This window comes from Lepidochelys kempii, chromosome 2, assembly GCF_965140285.1.
Source record: "Lepidochelys kempii isolate rLepKem1 chromosome 2, rLepKem1.hap1, whole genome shotgun sequence".
Lineage (NCBI taxonomy): Eukaryota > Metazoa > Chordata > Testudines > Cheloniidae > Lepidochelys > Lepidochelys kempii.
In genome coordinates this window covers 42,786,559-42,802,503 of record NC_136381.1, presented here as the reverse complement: position 1 = coordinate 42,802,503, position 15,945 = coordinate 42,786,559, and the positions used below count along the sequence as shown (strand labels likewise).

At 43.0% G+C, this 15,945-nt stretch overlaps 1 long non-coding RNA gene across 2 annotated transcripts in view; it reads left to right on the top strand.

The window, feature by feature from the left end:
- The window catches only part of LOC140906492 (uncharacterized), a 384,729-nt gene that overhangs the window by 33,654 nt on the left and 335,130 nt on the right, over positions 1-15,945 (top strand). For both annotated transcript variants that reach the window (XR_012157129.2, XR_012157130.2), the window contains exons 2-3: positions 3,698-3,814; positions 5,183-5,252. This is a non-coding gene — a long non-coding RNA (uncharacterized LOC140906492). The remainder of the gene's footprint in view (positions 1-3,697; positions 3,815-5,182; positions 5,253-15,945) is intronic.

Sequence of the window (15,945 nt, the reverse complement as noted above, 5' to 3'; positions counted from 1 at the left end):
TTCTGAATCACTGCTCTTTTCATTACAATAAGGATATCATGTGCAATTATTTTCACCTCAGGCAGTCTTTCATCCTCTGGTGCTGGGATTATGCCCATTGGCATGGACAGCCATCTGTAGTGACCAAATGGTGTCGGAAAGGTTGTCAGCATGCTGGATTGTTTATCTAGGCTTATGTGCCAAACCATTCCTCACATCACAGACCATAAAGATTCTGGTTTTGGAAAGTTCTAGCAGCATGCCATCAATTGTGGGCAGTGAATAGTGGCAGCTTTTCAATACCTGATTCAGTGGGTTTAGGTCTATGCAGATGCATAATTTGCCTGATGTGTTTTTTTTATACCACCATGCTGCTTACTCAGGCTGTATTGGCCTCTGCAGGTTCTATGATATCCCTGCTTTGAGGACTTTCAAGCTCCTTGCTTACTGGGCTTTGTAGTGCCACGGGAATGTTCCTTTGTGGTAAGCACACAGGTTCCAATGTCAGGTTTTCTTGCAGGTGCAGCTTTTCTTCAAGGCCCTGGTTTCCTTTGAAAATATCCCTATATGCCTTTAAAATGGTCTCCATTGTCCACAGGATTCCAGCTTTTGCTTCTTGAACTGCAACTATAAAATTCTGAGGCTGCACCTTGAGCAGATCCATGGCTTTTATAGCTGTATTCCCCAAGTGGGATCTGTGGTACTTCCATCCACCCCCACAAACATCAGGTTGTACTCTTATTTTTTAGGTTAGTTTGTACAAGGTCACATTTTCTCATGGGCTGCATTATCTTCTCATTGTACATTATTAGATTGCATCTGAGTCCAGTTTACCCTGAGGAATCACATTCAGGAGGTCCCACTATCCAATTGATATCACACAGGGTGTTTCTCTATTAACATTGCTGCATGCATGGAGGTTGGTATTGTCCCATGTTGCTTTCCTGTCCCGACGGCCTGAACCTGATATGCTCTTGGATTCAAGGAGAGAGTCAAGATATTATGACCTGTCTCATGTACTTTTCCACTCTTGTACAAACCTGACTTGTGGGGTCTGGGCATTATTTATTTGGTTTTAATGTTTATTTTAAAATGTTTGTAAAGTAGTGAAGATGTATCAGTTGTGAGACTGGAGTCAAAGGGCCCATGTTCCTTGGAGGGACTGTTATTGGTGGGACTCCAGAAAAACAGAAACTGTGGGGAGTGTAGGCTTGAAGCAAGGACAGAGCAGAGCAAACGTTTTTTATAAAGTTCCCCTTGTTCAACATAACCTCATTCAGTTTCACTTAGAGCTGTTGATTAATCGCAGTTAACTCATGTGATTAACTAAAAAAAAATCGTGATTAAAAAAATTAATTGCGATTAATCGCAGTTTTAATTGCACTGTTCAACAATAGACTACCAATTGAAATTTATTAAATATTTTTGGAAGTTTTTTCTACATTTTCAAATATATTGATTTCAGTTACAACACAGAATACAAAGTGTATGGTGCTCACTTTATATTGTTTTTGTTTACAAATATTTGCACTGTAAAAATGATAAAAGAAATAGTATTTTTCAATTCACCTCATTCAAGTACTGTAGTGCAATCTCTTTATCTTTATCAGTGCAGCTTAGAAATGTAGAATTTTTTTTTGTTATATAACTGCACTCAAAAACAAAACAATATAAAACTTCAGAACCTACAAATCTACTCAGTCCTATTTGTTGTTCAGCCAATTGCTAAGACAAATAAGATTGTTTACATTTACAGGAGATAATGCTACCCACTTCTTATTTACAATGTCACCAGAAAGTGTGAAAAGTTATTCGCTTGGCACTTTTGTAGCTGGCATTGCAAGGTGTTTACATTCCAGATATGCTAAACATTCGTATGCCCCTTCATGCTTCGGCCACCATTCCAGAGGACATGCTTCCATGCTGATGATGCCTGTTACAAAAAAAAAAAAAAATGTGTTAATTAAATTTGTGGCTGAATTCCTTGAGGAAGAATGGTATGTCTCCTGCTCCGTTTTACCCCTGTTCTGCCATATATTTCATGTTATAGCAGTCTCGGTTGATGACCCAGCATGTTGTTAATTTTAAGAACACTTTCACTGCTTATTTGACAAAACACAAAGAAGGTACCAGTGTGAGATTTTTGAAGATAGCTACAGCACTTGACCCAAGATTTAAGAATCTGAAGTGCCTTCCAAAGTCCGATCGGGATGGGGTGTGGAGCATGCTTTCAAAAGTCTTAAAAGAGCAACACTCCAATGCAGAAACTACAGACCCGAACCACCAAAAAAGAAAATCAACCTTCTGTTGGTGGCATCTGACTCAGATGAGGAAAATGAACATGAGTCTGTCTGCACTGTTTTGGATCATTATTGAGTAGAACCTGTCTTCTGGAATGGTGGTAGAAACAGGAAGGGACACGAATCTTTAACGCATCTGGCATGTAAGTATCTTGCAACGCCAGCTACAACAGTGCCATACGAAAACCTGTTCTCACTTTCAGGTGACGTAAACAAGAAGCAGGCAGCATTATCTCCTGCATATATAAACAAACTTGTTTGAGCGATTGGCTGAACAAGTAGGACTGAGTGAACTTGTAGGCTCTAAAATTTTACATTGTTTTATTTTTGAATGCAGTTATTTTGTACATAATTCTACCTTTGTAAGTTCAACTTTCATGATAGAGATTGTACTACAGTACTTGTATTAGGTGAATTGAAAAATACTATTTCTTTTTTTTAACAGTGCAAATATTTGTAATAAATAAATATAAAGTGAGCACTGTACACTTTGTATTCTGTGCTGTAATTGAAATAAATATATCTGAAAATGTAGAAAATGACCAAAAATATTTAAATAAATGGTATTCTATAGCCATTAATCGTGATTAATTTGTTTAATCACTTGACAGCCCTAATTAAACTCTTTGCAAATGAAACAGGAAATGGAGGGGGTCTGAGCAGAAGGAGGCAGGACAAGAATGGGGGGTGAAGTGGAGGGAGTAGCAGGAGGGAGAGGAGAGAAGTTGGGGGGATGCTGCCCAGTCTTGGGCAGTGAAGTGGTGATAGTGGGGAGTCAGGGAAGCGCTGCCTCTTGCGACAAACAAAATCTGTCGCATGTTGTTTCTACTGTGACATTACCATTTGTATGGATGATTGATACTAAGTTTAAAGTTTTTTAACATGCATATCTGTAACTCATCAACTCTAAAAAGTAGTATAAGTTCTATGGACACGTGAATCACGATGCATTAATTAGGTCTGTGGTTCTCAAACTATTTACCATCCACATATCCTTTTATCAAAGGAAATAAACTAGGAGGGGAGAGAGTGAAGGCAGTAATAGGCAATGGTTGGCAATTCCCCTTTCTGAGGGATGAGGAGATGGTAAGTGGAATCCCCATCGGAGCACCCAGGGAGAGATGTGCATTAAAGGGTAACCTTTCAATCTGAAATTATCTCACATACACTGGCAGAGGTGTAGAGGGGAGTGAAAAAGTCAAAGAACAGACTAAAAAACATGATTTGATGGGTATTTTAAGTCTCATGATTTTGGGGGCCAACCTCATGATTTGTGGATGCCTGACTCAGGATCTCTGATCTCTTGAGGGGCTCCAGCTCCTTACTTTTGATCTCTTGAAGTTGGCAATACTGCTTGCAACAGCTCCATAATCTGTGTGTACAGATGGATGAATTGTAATGAATCCATTGCTTTTCAGGACTCCATGGTTGTCATTTATTCCACATGCAGTGGCTTCATGGACTCCCAGGTCATAATTGATGACGGAACGCAGGGCCCCTACAACTGGAGCGTTGTTCACTGTAGTTACAATAAGGTAAACTTGGTAACACTTGGTAAAGCAACCCACATCCTTTCATGTATTTATACCTGCTCCTGGATATAATCTTTTACTTCATACATCTGATGAAGTGGGTTCTAGTCCATGAAAGCTTATGCCCAAATAAATTTTAGTCTCTAAGGTGCCACAAGGACTCCTCGTTTTTTTACATTAAGGTATGTTTCTTCTGTTGGGCAGCCACTAGAGGGCAACAGGGTCCTGAACACTTGGGCAGGCTACAGATTCCATCAGTGGAAAGCAGTGGCTCCTTAGCATTAGCTAGTATGATACAGCATGCATGTGTACTCAGAGGGGATGAGACTGATTACTAGAGGCTAGATCACCTTGTCTTGTGGGTAGGTAGGAGGAAATCTAGAGGGAGGAAATCTGTGAGGATTTCTCTCATGAAATCTCCCCAAAATTATTCCCTGGGGGAGGGAGAGAAGCGGGGTTTGCCTCCTCCCACCATGGAATTGGCAGCAGTTCCACCTACAAACCCCAAGATCTGGGGTATCTGCTGTGCTTTCTTGCTGTTTCTGAGGCGTCCCAGCTCCCTCCATATGGGATGAGATGATCTGCACAGAGGGGCCCATCCACATTGTTAGTGTTTGAGGAACTAGTGTTAGGGAAGAACTGCCTATTGCAGATGAGGATGGGGAGGTACTGGATTCTAGTTCTATGTTCTTTTTTACTTGGCTTTGTGATTAACATGTGACCCTGAACTTTGGTTCTCCCATCCATGGCTTCCAAATTAATCCATTCTTCCTTCAGTGTGCACATGCAACTTCGAGTAATATTAAAGGCTATTGATGACATAGATACCCATGGAGAGTAGAAGAGATTCCAGGGCCCGCACTCCTTTCTTTTAACTTTGGTATGTGAGGTACCCACAGAATCTGCCTTTATGGCTTCTAAATTTTGGGAGGAAATAGGTCAGCCAAGTGGAAAAACAAAAACAAAACAACAACAAAATGTCAACAATACCTAAACCTTTCTGTGACCTTTCACAGTGGGAGTTGAGGAAACCTTAGAAACTGAGGTCATGTCTGCTTTGTCTACACATTAAAGATCCTGTAGTGCTTTTCATAATAAAGGGATTTACTCCAGTGTCCTGCCCAAAATGTAACCTTTTCCCCAGAGCTGAACAGTGTACTAAGCTTTGGTTAGCTGCCATTCTCTTCATCTGTGGTGACTGAGTTTCAGAGGTGTGTGTGTGTCTGTATGTGTAGGCCCTAATTTTACAAAGAGCTTTGCATTTGCGGGGAATTCTGTGTTTGCACAGAGATGCTTACAGGTCAGGACCATGGTTTGTGACCTCCTTTGAAATCCTTTTATAAATGTCATTGTTATTTATTATTATTATAGATGAACGGCTAGCATTACAAGCTTGAAAGTGCAACGTACACTGGGCTCAGTCCTGCAAATACTTACATGGGTGAGTAATTTTACTCATTTGAGTAGTTCTTTTGACTTTAAAGCAAGTGTTTCAAGATCAGTAATTCTTATCAAATGCTTAAACACACGGAGGGATATAATTTTGGTGAGAAAATGAATTCATATGTACATAGTTAAATTTCAAATTGCAAGAATATTTGCCAGCACACACAACTTTAATTCATCATTAGCTTTTTGCCAAATCTGCGAATGGGTCAGAATTTGTCACTTTTTCCTTGATTTTTTTTTTTTTTTTTTTTGAGGGGTGGTGTGGAGGAAATCATCCTTTAAAGCACTTTGACTCTAGGGACCAAAAGAGCTCGGACTTACATACAAGCTTATACTGGAAAACAATTTTTTTGTTACACTGTAGCATAGACTCTGAATAGTTGCTGTTAAACAGAAAAATAAAAACCGTTCAGTTAATGCGTAATTAATAGTTTGGCATTTCCCAGAGGCTTTACCCAGGACCCTTGCTGTTTCTGTTTTGTATTACTGAACTGCTTTGCTAAGTATTTCCAGATCATATAGATTTAGATAAGACATGTTCCAGAACTTATAACATTTTTTATTTTGACTTTACAGTATTTATTAGTGTAATGAAAACAATACTTTGACAAGGCCCAAATAAATGGTAATAGTCATCCTGGATAGTAAAGTGAAATGTTCAGTGGCTCTAGTCCATCAGCTCTCCAACCATTCCTTTGTTATTCACATAAAAATAACTACAAAAATCTTTTTGCAGACTCCCTTTAACAAACTAATTTGATTAAGGCCCTGATCCTGCAATCTGATCCATGTAAGCGGATCCTTGCACCCATGAGAAGTCCCACTGAAGTCAATGGAGCTCTGTATGGGTTCAAGGATTGTAGGATTAGAGCCTAAAATACTAATTATGTAGCTAGATATAAATTTAATTCATGTGCTTTAGTCTGTGGCTTAACATTATCTTGTTTCTATGTCTGCATAGTAAAAATGTGTGCATGGGATATTTAGTACAATGACCACAATTCTTAAATGCAATAGCTGGTAAAATAATAGATGAGATTAATGATCTTTATGGTTAATAGATTAATCACAGATTAATAGATTTTAAGGCCAGAAGGATCAATTATGATAATATAGTTTGGCCAAAGAACCTCACCCATATTGACATGCACATCACAATATGTATGAAATTATTAGGGTTTCATTTACACCCCTGCAATATCTGCCAAGTGGGTACAAGGGACAACTCCTACGTAACAAATGGCAGGATTGGAGTTTTGGATTGTGAAAACTTTAAGGCAGAAGTAGTTTTCTTCACTGTTCACAAAGCACCTACCACACTGATACTATTCAAATAATAAATAGTAATACGCACTCTCGAAGTCAGATTGTGACCCACTGCTTGTAACAGTGCAAAAGAGAAGGCTAGCTCTGAGTGCAGTGGCTGGTCTAATTGCACTCTCTGTACATCTCCCCATCATATCAGGCAAAATGTCTCAGCTCCCAGATCTCGTTGGGTATGTCTACACTATGAAATTATGTCGATTTTATAGAAGTTGATTTTTAGAAATCAATTTTATACAGTCGATTGTGTATGTCCCCACTAAGTGCATTAAGTCGGCGGAGTGCATCCTCACTACCGTGGCTAGCATCGACTTACGGAGCGGTGCACTGTGTGTAGCTATCCCACAGTCTCTGCTGCCCATTGGAATTCTGGGTTAAGCTCCTAATGCCTGATCGGGCAAAAACATTGTATATGGTGGTTTTGGGTACATGTCGTCAGTCGCCCCTCCCTCTGTGAAAGCAACGGCAGACAATCATTTTGTGCCTTTTTTCCTGGGTTACCCATGCAGACACCATTCCACGGCAAGCATGGAGCCCACTCAGCTCACCGCTGCTGTTGTGAGCATTGTAAACACCTTGCGCATTATCCTGGAGTATGTGCAGAGCCGGGCTAAGAGACACCAGCATGAGGATGATTGTGGTGAGGACATAGACACAGACGTTCCTGAAAGCACGGGCTGTGGCAATTGGGACATCATGGCGGCAGTGGGGCTGGTTGATACAGTGTAATGCTGATTCTGGGCCTGGCAAACAATCACAGACTGGTGGGACCGCATAGTGTTGCAGGTCTGGGATGATTCACAGTGGCTGTGAAACTTTTACATGCCTAAGGCCTCTTTCCTTGAACTTTGTGAGTTGCTTCCCCCTGCCCTGAAGCACAGGAATACCAAGATGAGAGCTGCCCTGACAGTTGAGAAGCGAGTGGTGATAGCCCTATGGAAGCTTGCAACGCCTGAGTGCTACCGGTCAGTTGGGAATCAACTAGGAGTGGGCAAGTCTACTGTGGGGGCTGCTGTGATCCAAGTAGCCAATGCAGTCACTGATGTTCTGCTATCAAAGGTAGTGACTCTAGGAAATGTAGTACTTGTGGCACCTTAGAGACTAACAAATTTATCTGAGCATAAGCTTTCGTGAGCTACAGCTCACTTCATCAGATGCATTCAGTGGAAAATACAGTGGGGAGATTTATATACATAGAGAACATGAAACAATGGGTGTTACCATACACACTGTAACGAGAGTGATCACTTAAGATGAGCTATTACCAGCAGAAAAGCGGGGAGAGGGGGACCTTTTGTAGTGATAATCAAGGTGGGCCATTTCCAGCAGTTGACAAGAACATCTGAGGAACAGTGGGGGGTAGGAGGGGGAAATAAACATGGGGAAATAGTTTTACTTTGTGTAATGATGCATCCACTCCCAGTCTCTATTCAAGCCTAAGTTAATTGTATCCAGTTTGCAAATTAATTCCAATTCAGCAGTCTCTCGTTGGAGTCTGTTTTTGAAGGTTTTTTGTTGAAGAATTGCAACTTTTAGGTCTGTAATCAAGTGACCAGAGAGACTGAAGTGTTCTCTGACTGGTTTTTGAATGTTATAATTCTTGACGTCTGATTTGTGTCCATTTATTCTTTTACGTAGAGACTGTCCAGTTTGACCAATGTACATGGCAGAGGGGCATTGCTGGCACATGATGGCATCTATCACATTGGTAGATGTGCAGGTGAACGAGCCTCTGATAGTGTGGCTGATGTGATTAGGCCCTATGATGGTGTCCCCTGAATAGATATGTGGACACAGTTGGCAACGGGCTTTGCTGCAAGGATAGGTTCCTGGGTTAGTGGTTCTGTTGTGTGGTGTGTGGTTGCTGGTGAGTATTTGCTTCAGGTTGGGGGGCTGTCTGTAAGCGAGGACTGGCCTGTCTCCCAAGATTTGTAAGAGTGATGGGTCGTTCTTCAGGATAGGTTGTAGATCCTTGATGATGCGTTGGAGAGGTTTTAGTTGGGGGCTGAAGGTGATGGCTAGTGGCGTTCTGTTATTTTCTTTGTTGGGCCTGTCCTGTAGTAGGTGACTTCTGGGTACTCTCCTGGCTCTGTCAATTTGTTTCTTCACTTCAGCAGGTGGGTACTGTAGTTGTAAGAATGCTTGATAGAGATCTTGTAGGTGTTTGTCTCTGTCTGAGGGGTTGGAGCAAATGTGATTGTATCATAGAGGTTGGCTGTAGACAATGGATCGTGTGGTGTGGTCTGGGTGAAAGCTGGAGGCATGTAGGTAGGAATAGCGGTCAGTAGGTTTCTGGTATAGGGTGCTGTTTATGTGACCATCGCTTATTAGCACCATAGTGTCCAGGAAGTGGATCTCTTGTGAGGTCTGGTCCAGGCTGAGGTTGATGGTGGGATGGAAATGTGCAGATCATACTGGATGGCTTTGCTGCAATGGGGTTCCCTAACTGTGGTGGGGCAATAGATGGAACATATATCCCTATCTTGGCACCGGACCACCTTGCCAACCAGTATATAAACCACAAGGGGTACTTCTCAATGGTGCTACAAGCACTGGTGGATCACAAGGGACGTTTCACCGACATCAACGTGGGATGACCGGAAAGGTGCATGATGCTCGCATCTTTAGAACTCAGGGCTGTTCGAGCAGTTGCAAGAAGGGACTTACTTTCCAGACCAGAAAATAACCATTGGGGATGTTGAAATGCCAATAACCTTGGGGACCCAGCCTACCCCTTGCTCCCATGCCTCATGATGCTGTTCATAGGCAGCCTGGACATTAGTAAGGAGCAGTTTAACTATAGGCTGAGCAAGTGCAGAATGGTGGTAGAATGTGCCTTTGGACACTTAAAAGCTCGCTGGCACTGTTTGCTGACTAGGTTAGACCTCAGCGCAACCAACATTCCCATTGTTATTGCTGGTTGCTGTGTGCTCCATAATATCTGTGAGAGTAAGGGGGAAATGTTTATGGCGGGGTGGGAGGTTGAGGCAAATTGGTGGCTGATTTTGAGCAGCCAGACACCAGGGCGATTAGAAGAGCACAGCTAGGCGCGCTGCGTATCAGAGAGGCTTTGAAAACCAGTTTCATGACTGGCCAGGCTACAGTGTGACAGTTGTGTGTGTTTCTCCTTGATGCAAACCCGCCCCCTATGTTGATTTTAATTCCCTATAAGCCAACCACCCTCCCCGCTTTGATCACAGCTGGCAAAGGAAATAAAGTAACTATTGTTTTGAAACCATGCATTCTTTCTTTCTTAATTTTTTTTTAAAAAGTGAGAAAACTGACAAAGTAGGTGGGGTGGGGTGTGGGAGGATGGAAGGACAAGGCCACATTGCTTATTGTAGCCACACTACAAATCAAAACTATTTGAATGACAGCCTTCTGTTGCTTGGGCTATCCTCTGGAGTGGAGTGGCTGGGTGCCCAGAGCCTCTCCCCCCTGCCATTCTTGGGCATCTGGGTGAGGAGGATATGGAACTTGGAGAGGAGGGCAGGTGGTTATACAATGGATGCAGCGGGGGTCTGTACTCTTGTTGGCTTTCCTGCAGCTCCAACAGATGCTTCATCATGTCCGTTTGCTCCCTCATTAGCCTCAGCATTGCATCCTGCCTCTTCTCGTCACGCTCACTTAATGCTTTCCTGGTCTCTGCCACTGAATGCCTCCATGAATTAATCTGTGCCCTAGCAGTGCAGGAGGACTGCATGAGCTCAGAAAACATGTCATCGCGAATGCGTTTTTGTTCGCCTTCTAATCTGCGGTAACCTCAGGGACAGAGATGATAGGGGGAATATAGAAACATTTGCACCTCAGGGGAGATAAAAAGGGAGAGCAACATTTAAGATGATACATTTCTGAGAAAAAAAGGGAAACTCTTTCACAGTGAATCAAGCAATTCACAGCAGACAGCACATGTGCTTTAGGTACAAGGTCGCATTTTGTCTTTTATACTGAGTGCCTGCCGGTATGGTGACACATCACACACAGCTGGGCAACAGAATTCGGTTTCCAGGCAGCCATGGTAAGCCTTTTGGTACGTGGGGTTGGCTTCTTCCGCCTTCATAACATGTGGGAATGGTTTCAAACCGCAGCGCCATCCTTTCCCATAGCAAGCAATGCCATTTAAAAGGAGGGGCTGCGGTTTTTGGGTGGATGTGCAGCACACACCTCCCTCCACCCCGCCGCATGGCTATTTTCTGGGATGATCCCTTTTAGCCAAGCGCAAACAACACAGCATAACGGGGTCCTTTTACTGTTCCCCTATTTCAACTAGGCGACCATGAATGATATCACTCTCCTGAGGCTAACACAGAAAGATAAAGACCTAATGTTGCTTGAATGCGACCAAAACCCAGGATCATTCGTTGCCATGCTTTGTGCGACAATGATTCCAGACTATTTGCTACTGGCTTGGTGTGGTAAAGTGTCCTACCGTGGAGGACAAAATAAGGCAACCCTCCCCCGAAACCTTCTGCAAAGGCTTTCAGAGTACCTCCAGGAGAGCTTCATGGAGATGTCCCTGAAGGATTCCAGCTCCATCCCCAGACACGTTAACAGACTTCTCCAGTTGCTGTACTGGCCGCGAATGCATCCCAATTCTTCAGGGCAAATCAAACATTAAACACTATTGCTTTTAAACCCTGTACTGTAGTTACAAATGTGCACTCACCAGAGCTGCCTTCTCCAGCTTCAGGGTCGGGATCCCACCTTGGGAGGGTATTGGCTCCAGGGTGATGAAAAGGTCCTGGCTGCCGGGGAGAATGGATTCACCGCTTGCCTGCTGTGCATTCTCCTCCTCCTCCTCTTCCTCATCCACAAAATCCTCCTCCCTGTTGCGTAAGACTCCCCCCTTGCAGGTGTCCACGGACAGTGGTGGGGTAATGGTAGGGTCCCCCCCGGAATGCCATGCAACTGATCATAGAAGCAGCATGTATGGGGCTCTGACCCGGAGTGACCGTTTGCCTCCTTTGTCTTTTGGTAGGCTTGCCTGAGCTCCTTAATGTAGCCTCTCTCCACCATGCCCTGTGCGATTTTTGGCATATATATTAGCATTTCTTCTTTTTGATCAGAGTTTGGCCTGCACAGATTCTTCTCCCCATACAGCAATCAGATCCAGTGTCTCCCTTTCGGTCCATGCTGGAGCTCGTTTGTGATTCTGGGGGGACTGCATGGTCACCTGTGCTGCTGAGCTCGCCACGCTGACCAAACAGGAAATGAAATTCAAAATTTCCCAGGGCTTTTACTGTGTTCACCTGGCTAGTGCATCGGAGTTCAAAGTGCTGTCCAGAGTGGTCACATTGGAGCACTCTGGGATAGCTCCCGGAGGCCAATACCATCAAATTGTGTCCCAGCAAGGTGGATTATAGCGCTACTTCCCTCGCTGGGGAGGAGTACAGAAGTTGATTTTAAGAGCCCTTTATGTCCCCGGAACGGGGTTGGTTGTGTAGATGCATTCATTTTAAAATCGACCTAACATGGCTAAATTTGACCTAACCCCATAGTGTAGACCAGGGCTTAGGGGTTGTCAACAATGCAAAGAAAGACCCGTGGCCAGCAGCAGCATGTCTCCGAGTCTGGATCTACAGACTTGGGTGTGTGGGGTTCTCCCTGTGGCACTAAAAATAGCTGTGTAGGTGTTCCCGCTTAGGTTGGAGCTTGGACTCTCAAACTTGGCAAAAGAGCCCTGTTGCAGTCAGTGCAGCTTTGCCAATTTACATCCCCCGAGGACCTGGCCCCTGGGTGTTAAGGCCAGAAGCAGCCACGTTCTTCCCCCAGATCCTGCATGCTGGTGCTTGGGTTTGGTTTTGGCTTCTAAGTCCCGAGAAGTGCATAATCTTAGCAAGGCTGATGGGCACAAGGTTGTTTTCTTTACAAGGTATTTTAAATAATTTTCAAATCATGTTTTCCTCTTTGGTGTTCGTAACCATCCCTTTTAGGCTTCCACAGAAATCTATTAACTCTTCCCTTCCTGATGGATCTGATCCTGCTCCCATTGAAACCCATGCCAAAACTTCATTCACTTGCAGCAGGACTGGGCCTGTACATTCCCAGTCATCCTTTGTTGTGCTCATACGTGCTGGGATGCATCCGGTGTTGTTTTTTTGGCAAACTTGCAAAAGTAATTGAAAGAACTCATCCCCCATCTCTTCCTTGCACGTGTGCTATGTTTCTATATACACATTTGTGCAGCTATTGCTACGTGAACACATGCGGGGGGGGGGGACATGGAGGGAAGTGTGTAGAAGCTTTAGTTTGAGATTAAGATCTGTATATATCTTGTTTCTTTCCCCAGTAATTAAAAAAAGAGGCCAGATCTTTAGTTATTGTAAAAAAGCATAGATAGATCATCCCCATCTGATAATCTGTCTGTGACCTTAGAGCTTTCTGTAGGCTTTTTTTTCTTTAATTTTACAAACCACTGAACAATACATGCTAATACTTGCATTACTCTAACATCCAACCTTCTAAGAACAGACTGTGTTTTCAATTAATGTACAGAAGTTTGGGGTCTTCTTATCTCTTCATAAATGCTGTCCAACCTGCAAACTAATTGAGCCTGAATGTAATGAATTTGAGGACAAATTTGTAATCCATTATGTGTACAGCTGACTACTGTATTTGTGTAACATCCTGGTTTTATCATCTTTCTTCTGCTGATTCTTTGGATAGTACTATGTAAGTGATGACTATCATGTGTTAATATATGGAGTACTCCTGGGACCTAATGCATTACAGTTCAGGGTGATTAAATGTATTTTTCTATGATTCAGAAGCTAAATGGTAGATCATTATTATCTACATGTATGTGAAAGCTTATTTATATTTTTGATCAGGCGAAGGGTTCCTAAGGACCTTAAAATGATTAAGTCCTTAATATTTAGAGCTGTCAATAGGGCTAACACTTGTCATGTTCTCTTCTGAAAAGCAAGGTTTTTAAATGTTGTGTTAGAATAGAATAAAGGAAACATCTTTTGGGTTTTTATTAGCACTTTAAAAAAAATCTGAATTCAGAAATGCACAAGTTCTACCTTTCTTTCCTCATTTTGCCTTCTAACATTTCCTGACTCTTAGCATAGTGAGACGTTTGCGGATGGGGGAATGTGGGGATATTGGGAGAAAGGAAGGAGAATATGAAGGAGCTGGGCAATGTAAGAGGGCAGGAGAATGATAATGAAGGGGGGAAAAGGGGGAAAAATGGCAGCTCTCCTATCTTTAAAGAAAGAGGAAGTGAAGTTCCCCTCTTAGCAACCTAGCTGCCCTGCCCACTTTCTTATGTGTGCAATTGTGTGGGATTTACAAAAGCTTTTCATATTAGCCTAACTCTGCTCCTGTTTAAGCCAGCAGTAAAACTCACATGGCTTCAATGGGAGCAGTATTAGGCAACCCTGAATGCTTCTGAAAATCCCATGTTTTGTGTGTATTTAAGATTGTATTTCCCCCCTGGAATGATCAAACACAAACTAGGATGGGATATTTTCCCCCCTAGTGTTTTAAAAGGTAGAAGAATGACCCAAATGTAATGCAATTTATTATGCTTCAAATGGCTCCAAACTTTAAGCCAAATCTCTTTCATTTTTTTTAGTTGTTTTTTGGGAGGGAGGGGAGCATGACTCTAACTCGGGTCTTGCAATACTGATATTTTAGCTAGGGGCATAGCTGTGCTGATGGTTGGGTGTCTTCAGCTCCCCTAAAGTTTCTGTGACCTCAGTGAAGTTGCATTTACATGTCTGTGGGCAGACTTGGATCCATTTGATGTAGGAGTTGCTGCTAGTGCTGTGTTGGCCTGGGCTTACCTGTGGAGGAGTTGCTGGGTGAGCATGCTGTTAAGGGAGAGAGGGCAGGGCAATCTCCTCATGGAAGAGGGAGTCTTGCCAGAGTCAAACTGAAAAGAGAGCCTGAGAGTCCCCTTTGGCAGGGGGAAGAGAGAGGACTCAGAGAAATGGCTTCACTTCCACAGGAGCAACAGACATTCTACAGCAGTTCTGTATCAGCCACCATGGAGGTGAGGGTGGGGAAGGGGAGTGGAGGGATTATAGCTGCTCTGTCTGCAGTTACACAAGTCTGTGACCACAGAACCTTGCAGAGCGTGTGTGCAACTCCAACCTATGATAGAGGCGCTTTGGAGCTGCCCTGCCTACAGATCAGGTTTGTGGGGGTTCTGGATTCCTATTTCACCTATCCCTGCATAGCTCCATGCACAGTGCTCATTTCGTCTGGCTTCGGGTGAGGCTGAGGGTGGTAGGCAAGGAGTATCCAGGTGGGGAGAGCAGAACAGGTTGATGAGACAAGATTGTTTCCATTTTAGCGCACAGGTCTTGAGTTTTGTGTTTTCTCTTTATTTTATTCTCCTTCAAGGATGTGTGGAAGAATTGTAGTCTCATGGTGCAAACTATAGAGTAGAAGTCAAGACAGTGCTTTTCAGGGAAGTTCATGTCTCAGACAGTTGCACGCGCTGTATGCACCAAATCAGCCACACAATTAAAACAAGTCTAGAGGCAGCCTTAATTTTAAAAACATTCACAGAACAAAATGCACATGGACAAACAGTCAGGTAATTGACTCCCCTCTGGGGTTTGTTTTTAAAAAGCCTCTCACTCTGGCCCCTGCTCTAACTTTGCTGGCACTGCCAGGTTTTTTGGCAAGCCGTTCTTTCCACAAGTGGGGGTGAGAAAGAACACATAGCAATAAAAATCTGAAAACACTTGAACAAACAGATGCGTGCTTTACCCTAGCAGCCTTTTCCCTGGCATTCTAATGGTTGACAAAAATATTTGAGTAAAAAATTACAACTAAGTTCAGAAAAGACAAGCAATGTGTTATAGAATCATTCAAGGGACTCAGAAAGAAATTGCAACCCTTGCTTTATGCTTCACCACTGTGCCCTAGTGAAGACAGTGGGTGTGATGATGATAAGATTGTGTAAATCCAGAGTAAATTCTATTAACTTCAGTGGTATTGCTTTGGATTTACAGCTTAGTACCTGAGAATCTCTGACCCACCATCTCCAATGAATTCTACTCTTTCTTCAAGAGAATTCAGGATAGCTCTCTGTGCATTTTTCACCTGCTTGTGATCTATCATCTGAAGAGAAGGCAGAAGCTTGCCCAAATCTTAGTTACCCTAATGAATGCCTCCTTGCTTATTTAAAGAAACACAGAGTTCTATATATAATCACACGCATCTTATCTTAGGCAGCCTTTTACATTGATTTTAAAGTTATGGGCCAGTTCCTGAAGTCTTTGCTTGATCCTTTTACAGGCAAATTCCCATTGGTTTCAGTGAGAGGTTAAAAATGGAGATCATTGTGCTGGGAAAACTGTTCCACATGTAACCATCCATGGAGGGTTCCCTCTCCCTCCCTGTGT